Source organism: Mauremys reevesii, linkage group 13 (assembly GCF_016161935.1).
Source record: "Mauremys reevesii isolate NIE-2019 linkage group 13, ASM1616193v1, whole genome shotgun sequence".
Lineage (NCBI taxonomy): Eukaryota > Metazoa > Chordata > Testudines > Geoemydidae > Mauremys > Mauremys reevesii.
The window spans coordinates 40,346,253-40,361,066 of NC_052635.1; the positions used below are offsets into that span (position 1 = coordinate 40,346,253).

General features: G+C 41.4%; 1 long non-coding RNA gene across 4 annotated transcripts in view; it reads left to right on the forward strand.

The window, feature by feature from the left end:
- LOC120380947 overlaps positions 1–14,814 on the forward strand; it is a 77,208-nt gene that overhangs the window by 19,625 nt on the left and 42,769 nt on the right. Inside the window, exon 5 of one of the 4 annotated variants that reach the window (XR_005587888.1) lies at positions 14,238–14,401. The exons of the other annotated variants lie outside the window; for them this stretch is intronic. This is a non-coding gene — a long non-coding RNA (uncharacterized LOC120380947). The remainder of the gene's footprint in view (positions 1–14,237; positions 14,402–14,814) is intronic. 4 annotated transcript variants of the gene reach the window in all.

The following is a 14,814-nucleotide window of genomic DNA, read 5'->3' on the forward strand; positions in this document are numbered from 1 at the left end:
GGCCAGAATGTGACTGACCCTTGAGCAGGTGGCCCTACAGGAGAATGGCTCAAGAGTCGCCCAGCTGTCGTCTCTGCTCTCTCTGTGTGCCTCTAAGGTACCAATGTTTAAGGATGGGGATGAGGTGGTGCTTGGTCCTTCCAGCCTGGGGCAATGTGGCTCTGTACAGTCTCTACACTGGCACAACCTCGCCCTTCACTTACTACTGACATAGATCCCTCTTTTTATCCTTCCCTCAGCAAATAGCATTGTATCCCTCAGCCCTTTTAGAGCTCTGGTATGAAGGAAAATGAGCCTTGTAAAGAGTATAGAAAGTTCTTTGAAGTTTGTGGTCTTGGTCCTCCACAAATGGAAGATTTAACTGGGCATCATGCTGCATGAAAGCATTTTATTAACTCAGGTAGGACATAACTAGGACAGGAGAGAGTGTAAGAGAAGGAAGGGAGCAATGAGGAGGACATTAGAGGAGAGAGAGGGAGCTGGCGCTCATTGGCACCAGTCTTGCATTCCATAGGCAAAACGCCCACTGAGTTCAACCTAGGGACTGGGATGGTGGCTGCTACACCTCTGTGTCCTGGCACTTCCCAGACCAGGGCAGATCTGGTGCAGATCTAGTGACTCTTCCCTAGGCCTGTGCTCACAGGCTTCTCCCAACATGCCTCTACATGCTGGCTTGGAACTGACTTGCACAGCGTGCAAGGAGTTCAGAGAGAGCCTGGAATATTCAGCGCTCACACACAGAGAGCTGCATTACAGGGTTAGTGGCATGCAAGGTGTGGTGTTTAGATGCTGCTGTAATTCTTAGAACTGGGAGCACTGCCTGTTGGGAGTCTGAAAGGACAGGAAACAGGAAGGAGGGGGGAGGAGTTGAGGAGGCAGAGTGAGAGTTACAGAGGGTGCAGCAGCAGCTTGGTAAAGAGGTTTCCACTGTAAAAATAAGGTCCCGTTGAAGTTTGTTAGTACCTTGCCTGGTTGATACAACACAAGGACCCACATTAACCCTTGGTAAAGGGAGTAGATCCCTCTGCTAGTTACCTGCCTGCTTATTGCATGTGTGCCTGCCTTGCTAATGATCTTTCTGATGATGCCTTGTCATGCCCTTGTTAATGTGTTGATTCTATACCTGCTGAAGCATACGTGATAGCTCAGAACTAGGGGAGAATCATTGCTGGTGTTGAGTTGGTAATACAAGATGTTCTTTAAATTGGAAAGAGTAGGATTTTACCTTGAGAAGAGTATAGTTTTGTGTTCTTGTGAGTAGTAGATATTTAAATATCTCACACGTTGCACTAAAGTGTTTGTCATTGCATCTTTTGCCATCTCTTCTCAGGCTATTGAGAAGAGACCAGGCTAAAAATGGGAGTGGTTATATCTCGATGGGCAGTCCCGTTTATATTATTTTGGGTAACTATTGATTTCCTATAGGACAGGTCTCCAGTCCCTATTTCAGCAAAGCATTTAAGCACATACTTAAGTCCATTCCTGTTCAGCATGTTAAACCCATGTTTAGGTCCCATTGAAGTATATGGTACTTTTAAGCGTCTTGTTGGGGCTCCATGATGGCTCACAGTGGTGATATTTTATAAACTTGAAAAACTAATAATTAAAAATAATAAATGTGAAAACTAGAAATAAGAGAAACAAGCAGAGAGTATGGTATAAGTAGGTGTGACATATATTTCTCAGGTGCCTGGGAGCTATATGTCAGCAGAAAAGAAAATCCATGAAAAAATGCAAATAATTCAGTATATAATTAAAGGGAACATTCAGACAACTTATTTCATCTCTTTAGATTTGACGCAAATGAGCTTTTAAAATCTATTTAAATTTGTCAACGCCATTAATGGAAAAGTTAACGCCTTGTTAGCAGTCGCCTAATGGTAGTGGATGTTTTCATTTCTTACTCAACCTTGGTACCAAATTCAAGAAATTATGATTTATGGACTGAGACAGGAATCACACAGTAAGCTTTTCTGATCAGAGAATTCCCTGAGCTTACCTCTTAACTCTGCTATGCTGCACAACCAAGGATATTGATGAATAGTTTTATGACTCATTTGGTAAGATCTATGAAGGCAATTACTTCATAAGGTGGCATTTTATCACATTTGCTTTCGACCTGCTGCAGTTGACTCATTGATTGGAGTTAGTCAGGGAAAGCAAATGTTACAGACTTAGCACATGAAACTGCTGATATTTATATCTTGATTTTAGACTCAGTTTCTGACAATGTGCTGGTGATTACTTCATGTGTGCTTAATTATTCTGTCATTAGATAAGGTTTTGTAATTCAGTGTGGAGTGGCAGAGTCTCAGTTTAATATTAGCAGATGCTATTTTGCCTTGTTTTTTTACCATGCCTAGTCTGACATTCTGAAATTTTGATTGAAGAAATTGAACTTTTAATCTATGCACATTCATGCATCATTTATTCAGTTTCAAGAATTCAATTCAATTAAAACACGGTGGTGAGGGTGGAAAAAAAATCTACATTAGCACTTTCCCCACTTTAAAAACAATAGAATTCATTTTTAAATGTATTTTTTAGATTGACTTCAGAGTGATTAGAAAGATGAGCAATTTATACAAAGCAATTTATTCACTTTGAAAATCAGGCCTCATTAAGAATGAAATCCAAATAAAATAATACATTGCACATTAAAGAACTTTTTTGATCACGGTAGCTTTGCATTCTTTAAAACAGTAATGTGTAATTGATACAGTGATGCAATGTACTTAAAATACCAGACTTCCAACTCTGCACGGCTCCCCAAATACATCAAGGTCTTCGTAGGTTGGAAGGCTGATCATTACATTTTGAAATAAACTTTAAATATATTGCTTATTATAATTCAGTGATGTCTGGGGGTTTCCAGGCTTCATGTGTCAATTGTGTTTTGCCAACATGCCCAATATACAGTACAGTGATAATGCAGACTGGTTCATCAAAGTGACAGCTATGGTTTCCTCGGGGACAACCTCAATAGGATCATAATTTGAGTTTTTAGTTTATTTGTATCCCACTAAATACTACAGTGATGAGTGCAGGATAGAAATCTATATAGAGTAGAATTTAACCAGCCTGTTCTAAAATATAATGGATGTGCTTTCCTACAAGACAATGAAATAGGTGGGTTATATCCTTCCCCGTGCTCTCCATGTGATGGTCCCTATCCTTGGTTGTGTTCCATGTCACACAACTTGTGAGTTGCTTTAGTTTCCTCTGCTTTCCCCAGGGCCATTTTAAAGTGCTGCCATAATTTGTTATTCCTTAATATTCTCCATTGACTTTGACTAAATGGGGTTTTTGTTTTCTGAAGAGAGCAGCTCACCTTTTATCAAGTTCTTCCTTTTCAGCTCATGACCTGGAGTAGCAGAAGCTTGATTTTGACTGTAAGTTTAAACCACTTGAAAAACACTGTGAATCTGACCCTGAATTATTTTCATTCTGGGTCTGATCCAGAACCCACTGAAGTCAAATCCAATCTTTTCTTCAATGACATGCCATCAGGGAGCTTCTCTCAGCCTCTCTCTGGTCTGTCGTGTCTCTGTCTGTTGTAAATCTGTGCTGCTGAGACTCCCTGCCATTTGCTACTCAAGCCTCTTACCCATGCCCACGAGTCCATAGGGTGCTACTAGAAGCAGTTAGAAGATTCCTTACTGCAGCCCATCCCTTCACACCGGACATGTAATCCTAACGTGATTTCATGCATTTGCAAGAAGAGAATGGCTGGTAGGGGCACATTGGAGATGGTATTAGATAATATAGCTTCATAACAAGAGCTAAGTGTGGTACCTAAAGTAAAGACATATGGATAGCAAAAAAGTAGGTACTTATTACTGTTTTACTGTTTTTCATGTTCTCTGTGTATATATATCCTCCTACTGTATTTTCTGCTGCATGCATCCAATGAAGTGGGTTTTAGCCCACGAAAGCTTATGCCCAAATAAATTTGTTAGTCTCTAAGTTGCCACAAGTACTCTTCGTTCTTATTTATTATATGTTTTGTGTTGCCTCTGAGAAAATGAACTATTTAGGCTTTGAAAGATGTATTTTCTGATACTTGATTTAATGTCCTGTCTCATTTTGCATAAAAATGATACACATTCCTCTGCACCAAGTCCTTATCACAGAAGAAGTCTGTCCCACTGCTCTTAAGGCTTTAATTTATCAGCCTATATAGGCTCTGATCCTGTGAAGATGTTCATGTGAGCATACCCTTATGGAGTCCCATTGACTTTAAGAGGGCTCAGGGAGAGCAGAATGGTCTGTCCATGTGGATAGCGTGCTATGTTCAGGGCCTTAGACAGGCAATCTTCATTTAGAAATGGAACCGTTCATATTCCCATTGCTTATGCATATTTGATTTGTTCTAATTAAGATGCTGAGTTGTGTATTTCCCCACTTTGTCATAAACATCATCATGTAGCACACGCATGCACAAACACGCACACAAAAGCCAGGGACATCCCAGTTCATTGTAAGTTGGTATTTGATAAAAGAACCAATTTGTCCTTTTCCCCACTAGGTTTAGATCTGAGTTAACAAAAAGCCACAACAGAAGTAGTTGGTCATACATCAAAGACTTTAGATCTAATAGGCCTTTGAACAGGTACTGTAAACATGTGGGAATGGAGGTTGAAAGCAGTGCTGCTTTTATGAAAAAAAGCTGTCTTTTATTATTCTGGACAGTGTTTAAATTTTAAACTGTTAATAATTGAATACTTTCAATGTGAAGGGCAGGGCGCCCCGGAATGGATTCGCCCCGAGAGAGGGGCCCAAATCTTGGAAAGCATCGGAGTTCCGGCGACGTCCGGTAAGCTCTTGCTGGTCCCTCTGTATCCTATCCCTACCCTCCAGTATATCTATCACTCCTCCCAGTTTAGTGTCATCTGAAAACTTGCTGAGGGTGCAGTCCACACCATCCTCCAGATCATTAATGAAGCTATTGAACAAAAATGGCCCCAGGACCAACCCTTGGGGCACTCCACTTGATACTGGCTGCCAGCTAGACATGGAGCCATTGATCGCTACCCATTAAGCACGATGATCTAGCCAGCTTTCTATCCACCTTATAGTCCATTCATCCAGCCCATACTTCTTTAACTTGTTCCCCACTCCCAGCACAAACCTCATCCCTATTCAGCAACCCTTCTCACAAGCAGCTTCATGTGCAGGAAGTGCAAGTCCTATTATGCATGGGGGCAATAGAGGAAGTTCTTCAAAACTCGAGAGGGAAAGGGTTTTACTCCTGATATTTCCTAATCCCGAAGGCCAAAGGGGGCCTGTAGCCCATCCTGGGCCTGCATCACCTCAACAAATATCTCAGATGAAATTCAGTGTTGATAAATGCAAAGTAATGCACATTGGAAAACATAATCCCAACTATACATATAAAATGATGGAGTCTAAATTAGCTGTTACCACTCAAGAAAAAGATCTTGGAGTCATTGTGGATAGATCTCTGAAAACATCCACTTAATGTGCAGCGGCAGTCAAAAAAACGTTCAGAATGTTGGGAATCATTAGAAAAGGGATAGATAAGACAGAAAATACCATATTGACTCTATATAACTCCATGGTACGCCCACATCTAGATTACTGCTTGCAGATGTGGCCACCCCATCTCAAAAAAGATATATTGGAATTGGAAAAGGTTCAGAAAAGGGCAATAAAAATGATTGGGGGTATGTAACAGCTGCCATATGAGGAAAGATTAATAAAACTGGGACTTTTCAGCTTGGAAAAGAGACAACTAAGGGGGGATATGACAGAGGTCTATAAAATCATGACTGGTGTGGAGAAAGTAAATAAGGAAGTGTTGTTTACTCCTCATAACACAAGAACTAGGGGCCACCAAATGAAATTAATAGGCAGTAGGTTTAAAACAAACAAAAGGAAGTATTTCTTCACACAATGAACAGTCAACCTGTGGAACTCTTTGCCAGATGATGTTGTGAAGGCCAAGTCTATAACAGGGTTGAAAAAAGAACTAGATACATTCATGCAGGATAGGTCCATCAATGGCCATTAGCCTCCATTTGCCAGAAGCTGGGAATGGGCAATGAGATGGATCACTTGATGATTACTTGTTCGGTTCATTACCTCTGGGGCACCTGGCATTGGCCACTGTCAGCAGGCAGGATAGTGGGCTAGATAGACCTTTGGTCTGACCCAGTATGGCCATTCCTATGTTTTCTGTATTCGTTTGTCCTTAATTAAGCAGCAGATATGCCTAATGATCTCATATTGTATTATTATTGGTTATATTATATATACTGTCATAGGGCTGAACAATCTCACATGGATAAAATAAAACTCCCTCCCCCCATGTCCTACTGACCTTTTGATAAAAATTTAAGGGTCTAAGCCCTTACTTTTCCACTATCAGGAGAAATGTAGTCTAGTAGCTAGAGCAGCAGCCTAGTAGTCAGGATTAGCAGGGGAGTTTCTCTGAGTTTCTCCACTTACTGGGGGCCAGATTCTAATATTCTTACTCAGAATAACCAGTACCTCACTCCACAGATAGACCCATTGGTTTCAGTGAGACTATGCAAGGAGTAAGGTTACTACTTACTTGAGCAAGGGTATCAGAATCTAGCTCTTTGTGACTTTGGACAAGTCACTAAACTTATCCGTATCTCATTTTCATCATCTTGAAAATGTATAGACAGGAGATGTAAGAGTAAATTCTCTAGATCCAAGCTCTCCTGATGGTCTCACTGTTGGAACTCCACTGACTTACTGGAGTTACTCTAGGTTTACACTACTGCAACTGAGAGAAAATTTGGCCCTTAATGTTTGATCCTACTCCCAATGAGAGCAACAGTAAAATTCCCATTTTGTTCCATGAACTCTTAATGTTGGTAAGGTGATGTTATTTATTTATTTCTGTTATAGCCACACTCAAAATGTGCTAGGCATTGCACGAACATACAGGAAGAAACCGTCCCTATATTTTTTTCCCTTGTGCAACTCTCCACTTCTGGTTTCCAACCATCATGGAAATGCCACGAGAAAGTCTTTTTAGGTGCGGTTTCCAAATGAATTTTGTAGAAAACTAAAGTTTGAATTAATCTGGATAAGAAAACGAACAACTGGGTGTTATCCCACCAGACCTCAACCTTTTATGTTTTCCTTTCTCTTTTACTAATGCTACCATCTATTGTCTATTGCATTCTGCAGGGCTCATTTCCATACCACATTACTCTCCAGATTTCATACTGTGGTTTACAGATGATTAGTCACTGAAAAAAGAGTGTTTGAATGGGAGGTGTGAACCAGTTGAGAAAAGCGGTGGGAAGGGGCGGGGAACATAATATTTTAAGTAATTGGAATTATAGACTGGAAATGGGCTCTGTACTTGAAGTTAATTATGCCCTTTGCTCAAAAAAATCTAAATACGTTGTCTGAAGTGACAGGGACAATTTGAAAGTTCCATAATATCAGCATCAAATTCTTCTACATTACAATATGCCAAAGTTCCAGGTATTGCTTATTAGAGATACAGAAGAGACTTTTCCAGTGTTCTGTTGGAAGCACAGCTTTACCAAAAATATTTGTAATTAAGACACAGATTTAAGATATTAGATTTAAAATATACAAATGGAGTTTTACCAAACTGTCCCAAAATAGTAATCTCTGGGGAAAATAAACTTTACCAATAGGAGATTAGTGTTGCCATAACAACACTTCAGTTACTACCCACTGTCATATAATCAATTTCAGGGGGAATTGGGCACCTCACAGTTTTCAGATCCTTTGAAATATTAGTCTTTCAACCACGGTCTGGGCACTGGTGCCCCTCCCCCCACTTCTAGGGAGCTTCTGGCATTCCCACCCACCTATGGCTGTGGTTCCTGGGTACTGATCACCCCTTATTTTTTCTGATGGAGGCTTGAGCCCTGGAGCATCCCTGGAGTCAGAGCCTATGCTCCAGGCTGAACGGTTCCCTGCATCCACTGTGTTATTTCCAGCAAAGATAGACTGCCAAAGCCTGCTTGCTTTCTCTTCAGAGACAGTTAACAATGTGACTGTCCACAGCTATAGAGACCACACAGCTCTTTTGATGTAAACCCATTGTATTCTTCAGGTTAAAACACTACAGAGAAAACATTTAAAACAATTTTTAAAAAGCTACATGAATACGAAGAAACTTCCCAGAGATCACCCCAACTGTAACATGAGTTCTGGCAGGACCAGTCCTTCCACACCCCACGCAAGGGGATTACTTGTGGTTTCAAGTTCATCACAGCTTCAGCTCAGAACAAACACACTCATTGCAGGTCTAGTCCACTCTTTATACAGTCCAAGGGTCTTTCAACCTGGAGGTTTCAGGAGCAGGTAATTAGACAATGGGTTTTCCTCTCCACGGCTTAGCTTCAAAAGGGTGGTTTCAAAGTTGGTCATTTATTACTGTTACCCCAGGTATTTCTTAGGAAATCCACTTCACATGTATTGGTCCAAAAAGCCTTGGAAGTTCCTAATACCTGCAATTGCATTAGTCAATCCCTAGAGGAGTTGTATACAGTTTCACAATAACATATACACCAAGGGGTTTACTTGTGGTTTCAAGTTCATTCAGTGTTAGTGTTAGTCACAGGGATATGAGACACAGAGAGGCCAAGTGACTTGCCCAGGGTCAGACAGGAAGTCTGTAGCAGAGCAGAGAATTGAACTGTGGTTTCCTAAGTCATAGGCTAGTTCCTGAACCACTGGACCATCCTTCCATAGAAAAACCATATGGTTACAGTAGAACTATTAAACATCAGTTTTTAAAGAGAAGGCAGAATCTGATTTATACACAAATCTAAAGATGTCACATTGGCTCAATGGAACACTATTTTATGGGGGAAAAGAACACAAATGCTTCGGTTCCTGGAGTTTTCTCTAGTATACATGGAACTATGATTAAGTGATCACTTCTCCCAGTGTCCAAGCAGGGGTTTCTTTCTGTTTAAAATTATTCAATAAACTGATTTGACCAACAGTTTTACTATATAGTCCAATCAGGACCAATAGTCCTTTAGTAGAACAGGTGCCACTACCATTTTCATTCAGTCTCAGTAACAAACTGCCGAGGCTTCTCTCATGAGATCTGCCTAAAATCAAGAATGGAGATCACCTTGTTGCCATAGCGAAGTGCTGGGGCTACAATGTTAAATTAACAAAGGGGTTTGCGCACAGAGCCTGCAGGTTAGCTCACAGAGACAGGGAATTTCCTCCCCCCCACACACAATATACCTGCACTTTGGAGGACAGAGTCCAGTTTCTTTAAAAGAACGGTGGGAGAGCTGGTTCTGAGGTTTCAGGGAGGAATGCAAGAGGATGGATGCTGGGAAGGGAGCTGACTGACTTCCTGATTGCAACATGGGCTGAGGCTTACAAATGCATCAAATCGTGAACGCAAGGCTCAGCCAAGTGTATTTGAGGTTGGGAGTATGTAATTTGGAGAATTCAGCTTTGCATTCCCTGGAGTCTATAGTCTGATGGTGTCTAAAACCAGCTTGGTTTTGTAGAAAAGAACATTGTTTTTAATGTAACCTTCTGCCACCAGATACTGCTGCTGAAAACCTTTCCTCGTAATCAATGACAATAACAAAATAACCTTACTAAAAATGCTCATATCCACTCTGCTTCACTTTGGGTATGAAACTCAATTGCCTGGCATAATTTTTTCTTAGCTTAGTTCAACTTTGATTTAAAAACAAACAGCCAGCAGCATTGACTTAGGTTCAGGTAAAAAATGAGGTGAAATCATAACTCACTCTACCCACACTCAAAGTTTTCCTCATATTTAGAAGTGTTTACAGCCTCCAGCGGTTAGTGTATTAAGACCTGAAACAAGCTAAATTTGCCTGGTTGCAGGTGGATTTCATGCTCCAGTGTGACCACACTGGGGCAAAGTCCTGCTCTTAGTATATTTAGGGGTGCTGGTGGAACGTAGTAGGGAAGGAATAGAGCTGGCTGCCAGCACAGGGCAGAATGGCTCAAGGGGCCTGGAAGGCACACACTGAAGAGGTCTGATTGCTGCTCCAGAGAAGATTAGATTGCACCTCCCTTTAGCACACAATATAATCTCAGCAGATGAGAAGTGGTAGGTTTGGTCATGTCCCCAAGCCAATAGACCACATCTTCTCAGGGTCATGTTTGACCTGATTAAGTGGTCGCTGCTCCCTTGTCTAACATGGTGAGTGTTATCATCCCCATTTTACAGATGGGAAACTGAGGCTCAGATCCACATAATTTAAAAAGGAATTGGATCAGGGGGCTGAAGACTTGGTCTGCTGGGCAGGTGCCCTAACCATCAGGGTACTGAGACATTCTTGCTCTCTTTCTCTACCCAGGGGACTTTTCAAGTATTTATATACAGTGGAGTAGCTTTATCAGGAGAGACTGAGGAAGCCACATCAGACTACAGCATAGCTCACCGGTTAGTGCACTCTTCTGAGAGATGGGGTTCCCCGTTTCCCCATAAGGGAGAGGGTCAATTGAACCTGTGTCTCTCACATCACCGGGGGGTGCTCTAGTGCCACTTGGCTAAAAGCTATCACCTAGGCACCATTTCCCCACCCCCACCTTTGTGAAGTAAGGCAGATGCCTAGCTCATTCTTGCAAGAAGCAGCTTAAGCATCTAAGCCACTTGACTCCAGGCCAGGGGTTCTTGTCTGTGGATCACAAGCAGAGATAGGTAGCTCCCTACAGCCTGGATTTAGGCAGCTAACTCTGTAAGAAGGAGGGGCTCGGGACACACCTCTCTTGTCAGTGTCTCCCATTGGTTACCTTAAGCAGCTCTCTGCCTATCGTGCTGGCTTTTGTGGATCCCATTCTAAGGTGCCTGTCTCTCCCCATTTATTGTATATGGGCCCTCAGCACCTAACTCAGGCTCCGTGGATCCCATTGTTGTTCCCCTGATTTTCTGGGTGCGTAAAGGTTAGGCGTTGCAACAGGCAGCATTGCGACACTGGAGTCCCTTTGGGAATCGAGGGCCAAGTCTGCGATGGAGCAGGAAATTGAATCCAGGTCTCCCACATCCTGATAGAACACCCTTGTAATGAAGGGCTCCATTTTATTCCCTGAGTGAACAGCCTCGCTACAATACCTGGCCAGATGGCCAGCACATCCTGATACTGTGCTTTGCACTGCGTTTTCATGGATAATTTTATTCCTGTCTTCGGCAATGTGAGTTACTGCATATTCTTTGTTAGGAAGATGGGAACAGGCTGCTTTGTAGATCCTTTTTAAAAATGCAGTTTTTCAGACATTTGGTCCCCCTGGTTGAATATATTATGCTCTGTGATTATGGAATTGTAAACATAGGGTCCCCTACATGTAGAGTGGAGTTTAATTGATTAATTACAGATTAGCTTAATTGCCAGCAGCTGGGGACTATAAGAGGCGGTGAAGGGGATTGGGAAAGAGGAGTCATTCATCGCTGAGACAGGATAAGACAAATTAACTTGGTGATGGGGCAGAGAATTGCAAGAAGGAAATGGTAGAGACACCTGGTTGTTGCTGGATTGTATCCAATTACCAGTTCTTCCTTTCCTGCCTTGAGTCTTTTGTTCCATGAAAAAGTTTCAATCCTGTTGCATCTCTTTTGTCTGTGTGGGACTGGCACACAGTTCAGTCCTATTTTATTTGTGTGCTGACAGGATGCAGAGAAGACAGACACTCATTGAAACCTTGGCAAATTGAGTCTTGGAATCTTGCATGGATAGAGGCTTGCTGAAAATGGATAGGACTGAAAGGTGGAGATAACTATCCAAAGGCCTGGCTGTTTCTCTAAACTATATTTCTGGCAAGTGGTCTGCAAATCTTCTGAGAGCCAAGTTTCTTTTTGGAGCATAAGCTTTCATGGGTGAATACCCACTTCGTCAGATGCATGTGGTGGGAAATTTCCACCACATGCATCTGACTAAGTGGGTATTCACCCACAAAAGCTTATGCTCCAATATGTCTTTTAGTCTGAAGGTGCCGCAGGACTCTTTGTTGCTTTTTACAGAGCCAGACTAACACGGCTACCCCTCTGATACTTTGTTTCTTTTTAAATCTCCAGTGTTGGTTCTGGCTGGTTCAGAAATAGTCTTTTTTGTTAGGGTCCTACATGCAGAAAAATGCAGAAATGGAGAAAATAAAATCATTACTAAATTTGTTAGAACCTCCCTCCCCATCCCGCTGCCAAGAAAAAAATATCTGATTTGGCCCAAGGCTTGTGTGATGCCTCAGTTGACCTAATTTGATCGATCTAGGCTTCTGTATTGATGCCCCCATCTCCTGGGAAGTGGAATGGAATGGTGTTATGGAGCCCTAGGGCCAGAGGAATCTCAGGGTCTCCTCCACATAGAGGATCCAGCTTCTTTGTTGACAAATTGATCAAAGTATTCTGCAACGTTGGTATTTTTCGTAGGATACTTTTACCTCCTTTGTAGAGCCACAGTTCTTTCTAAAATCGTCCTACTCTACCTTCCACTTCCTCCATCCTCGAGGCCCCAAATAGTGCCTAATTTCCTGCCAGTCAAGGAAGAACAATATTTTTTTTTCCAAAGTTGATCACTACCACTGCTTTATTGACCACACTCTTTACCATCTCAGCAACTAAGTTCTCACTATGGTATAACTAAATTGCAACACATATACAAAAAATAATTAAAAAATCTTGTTGTAAAACTAACGATTGGTTTAGCCTGGCACAATAATAGGGTGTTAATAATACTATCCAATTATCATAGAGACAGAAGATGCATGTCTAATTTCAGTTAGAGAACTTATTAATGTGGCACTCTTGGGTCTGATGGCTGTTCTTTATTGGTGGAAATGATAAGAGTCTGAGCTGATGGAAATTGGTGGACCTCCACTGAAGTCAATGGAATATACAAGAGACCTTGTTTCTTCACTATAGAGCTTATTACACATATGGGGCCAAACCCTGAAACGAGTGGAACTATGTTGATTTACACCAGCTGAGTGTCTGACCCTGTATGTAGAGCCAATGCACAGACAAGATTTGAACTAAGGAAACCAGGATATTTCAGCAGAGAACACATAATTGGTTATTATAAAGGCACAATGGGGTGTTTCCTCATGACAACAGAACTTTTTCTCTGTTTCCCAACCCATCTGTTTTACATCTACTTTCATCTGAGTGTGCAGCTGATTGTAATTTTTTTTAATAAATACGTCCCTAGCCAAAATAAAATTAAGCATGATAGTGTTTAAAATTAAGTATGCATAACCAATTTTTGAAAATAGATTTTAATTAACTCAATCAGTCCATCAGCCAATCCTTTATAAATATGGCATCTTCTGAATTGCCTAGGCTGGGCACCTTTTATATTAAAAACACACTGGAAATTTTAAAATTGCAGAAAACAGATGAACCAGAAAGTAAAAGGGGGCTACATGCCTCATTTTGCTAACCCATCTGCATGGCATAACAATCCTGAAGAATGATGAGAGCTTCTTGCCATAGGATTACAAATGCACCACCTGGGTAATTGTAACCTCAGAGGGCAGTGAGAAGGGGTCAGTTCATTAGACTGTCATAGTTTGAAATCCATTTTCAAAATCATTTCATTTGTGACTTGACAGTGATTTGATTATTTTAATTTAGGTCCCACTGACTTCAATAGGGAAAAGGATAGGGATCCTTTACTTCCTGGAGAATTTTGTCCACATCACAAAACCAGCTCTTCACTTGCAATCATTTCTCAAGAAATGCCTGGATGAAAGGAGAATTCCTGACCAGGTGTAAAATGTGGACGCTTGCACTCGCTTGCTTTAGTCAATCTGCCTTGAGCACCACACTCAGCCAAAGTTTTGAAGGGCAGAGAAAAAAGTCTTCAAATATTTTCATAAGAGCAAGAAAGGCGAGAGGTTATTTCAGTGTTTGCCAGATAAAGTAACCAAAGATTTGCTCCCACAGCTGTTCTTACATTGGAGCTGGAAATGTTTTAAACCCAATGCTCAGGTGAAAGATGAAAGAAATAACAAAGTGACAAGGGCCAGATTATGCCCTTGTCCCGCCAGTGGTAAAAGAGCATGCTTCATTCTCAGGAATTCTTGCTCTCGGCACCAGCTAGACTGTTACTATTATTTGTATTGTCGTAAAACACACAAAGACCTCCATTGTGCGAGGTGCTGTACAAAACACATGTATAAAGCACAGAGGGAAACACCTCTCACCAAATCCTTGTTCTCTTTTTCTTTCCTCCTGCCCTTTGCCCTTGTGCTGAGAGGTGGGAAGATGCAAAACCAGAGCATAAGGCAACATCTTCTTGTCCTTAGTGGTCACTTGATGTGTCAGTGATGATTATTTATTGGAGCTCCTGAAAAGGAAGGAAAGCAATCCAATACCCAGAGAGAAGAAAGTGAGCCAGTCCCCAGCCAAAAGAAAAGTCATGTAAGTGTGCTTGGTTGCTGACAACCCTTGCAATTGTTCCTGGCAAAATGTGTTTCCAATGTACAATATAAGTTTGTCTGCTGACAAAACCAGCAGCAGATGTAATTTTGCCTTCTGTTTGGTTTTTAATAGTGGAGGGCTTGGAATTTACAAAGCTATCCAGTACACTCTTCAAATGGTATCTTTGATTAATTGCTGTCAGCCTGAAGAGGAAAAGGTGGCATTGCTCATCTTTTTTATTTAAACATGAACACTTATTTTTATTTATTATTTAAACATGAACATTGGAAATAATAGACCCTGATCATAGAGTTGTCTAAGGATGAGAGGAAAAGAAACTGCTCTGTAACTGTAAGTCCTCTGGTCTGAAACTTCAGAAGAAGAGCTCTCTGCTCCCTTGATTTGTGAAAAGG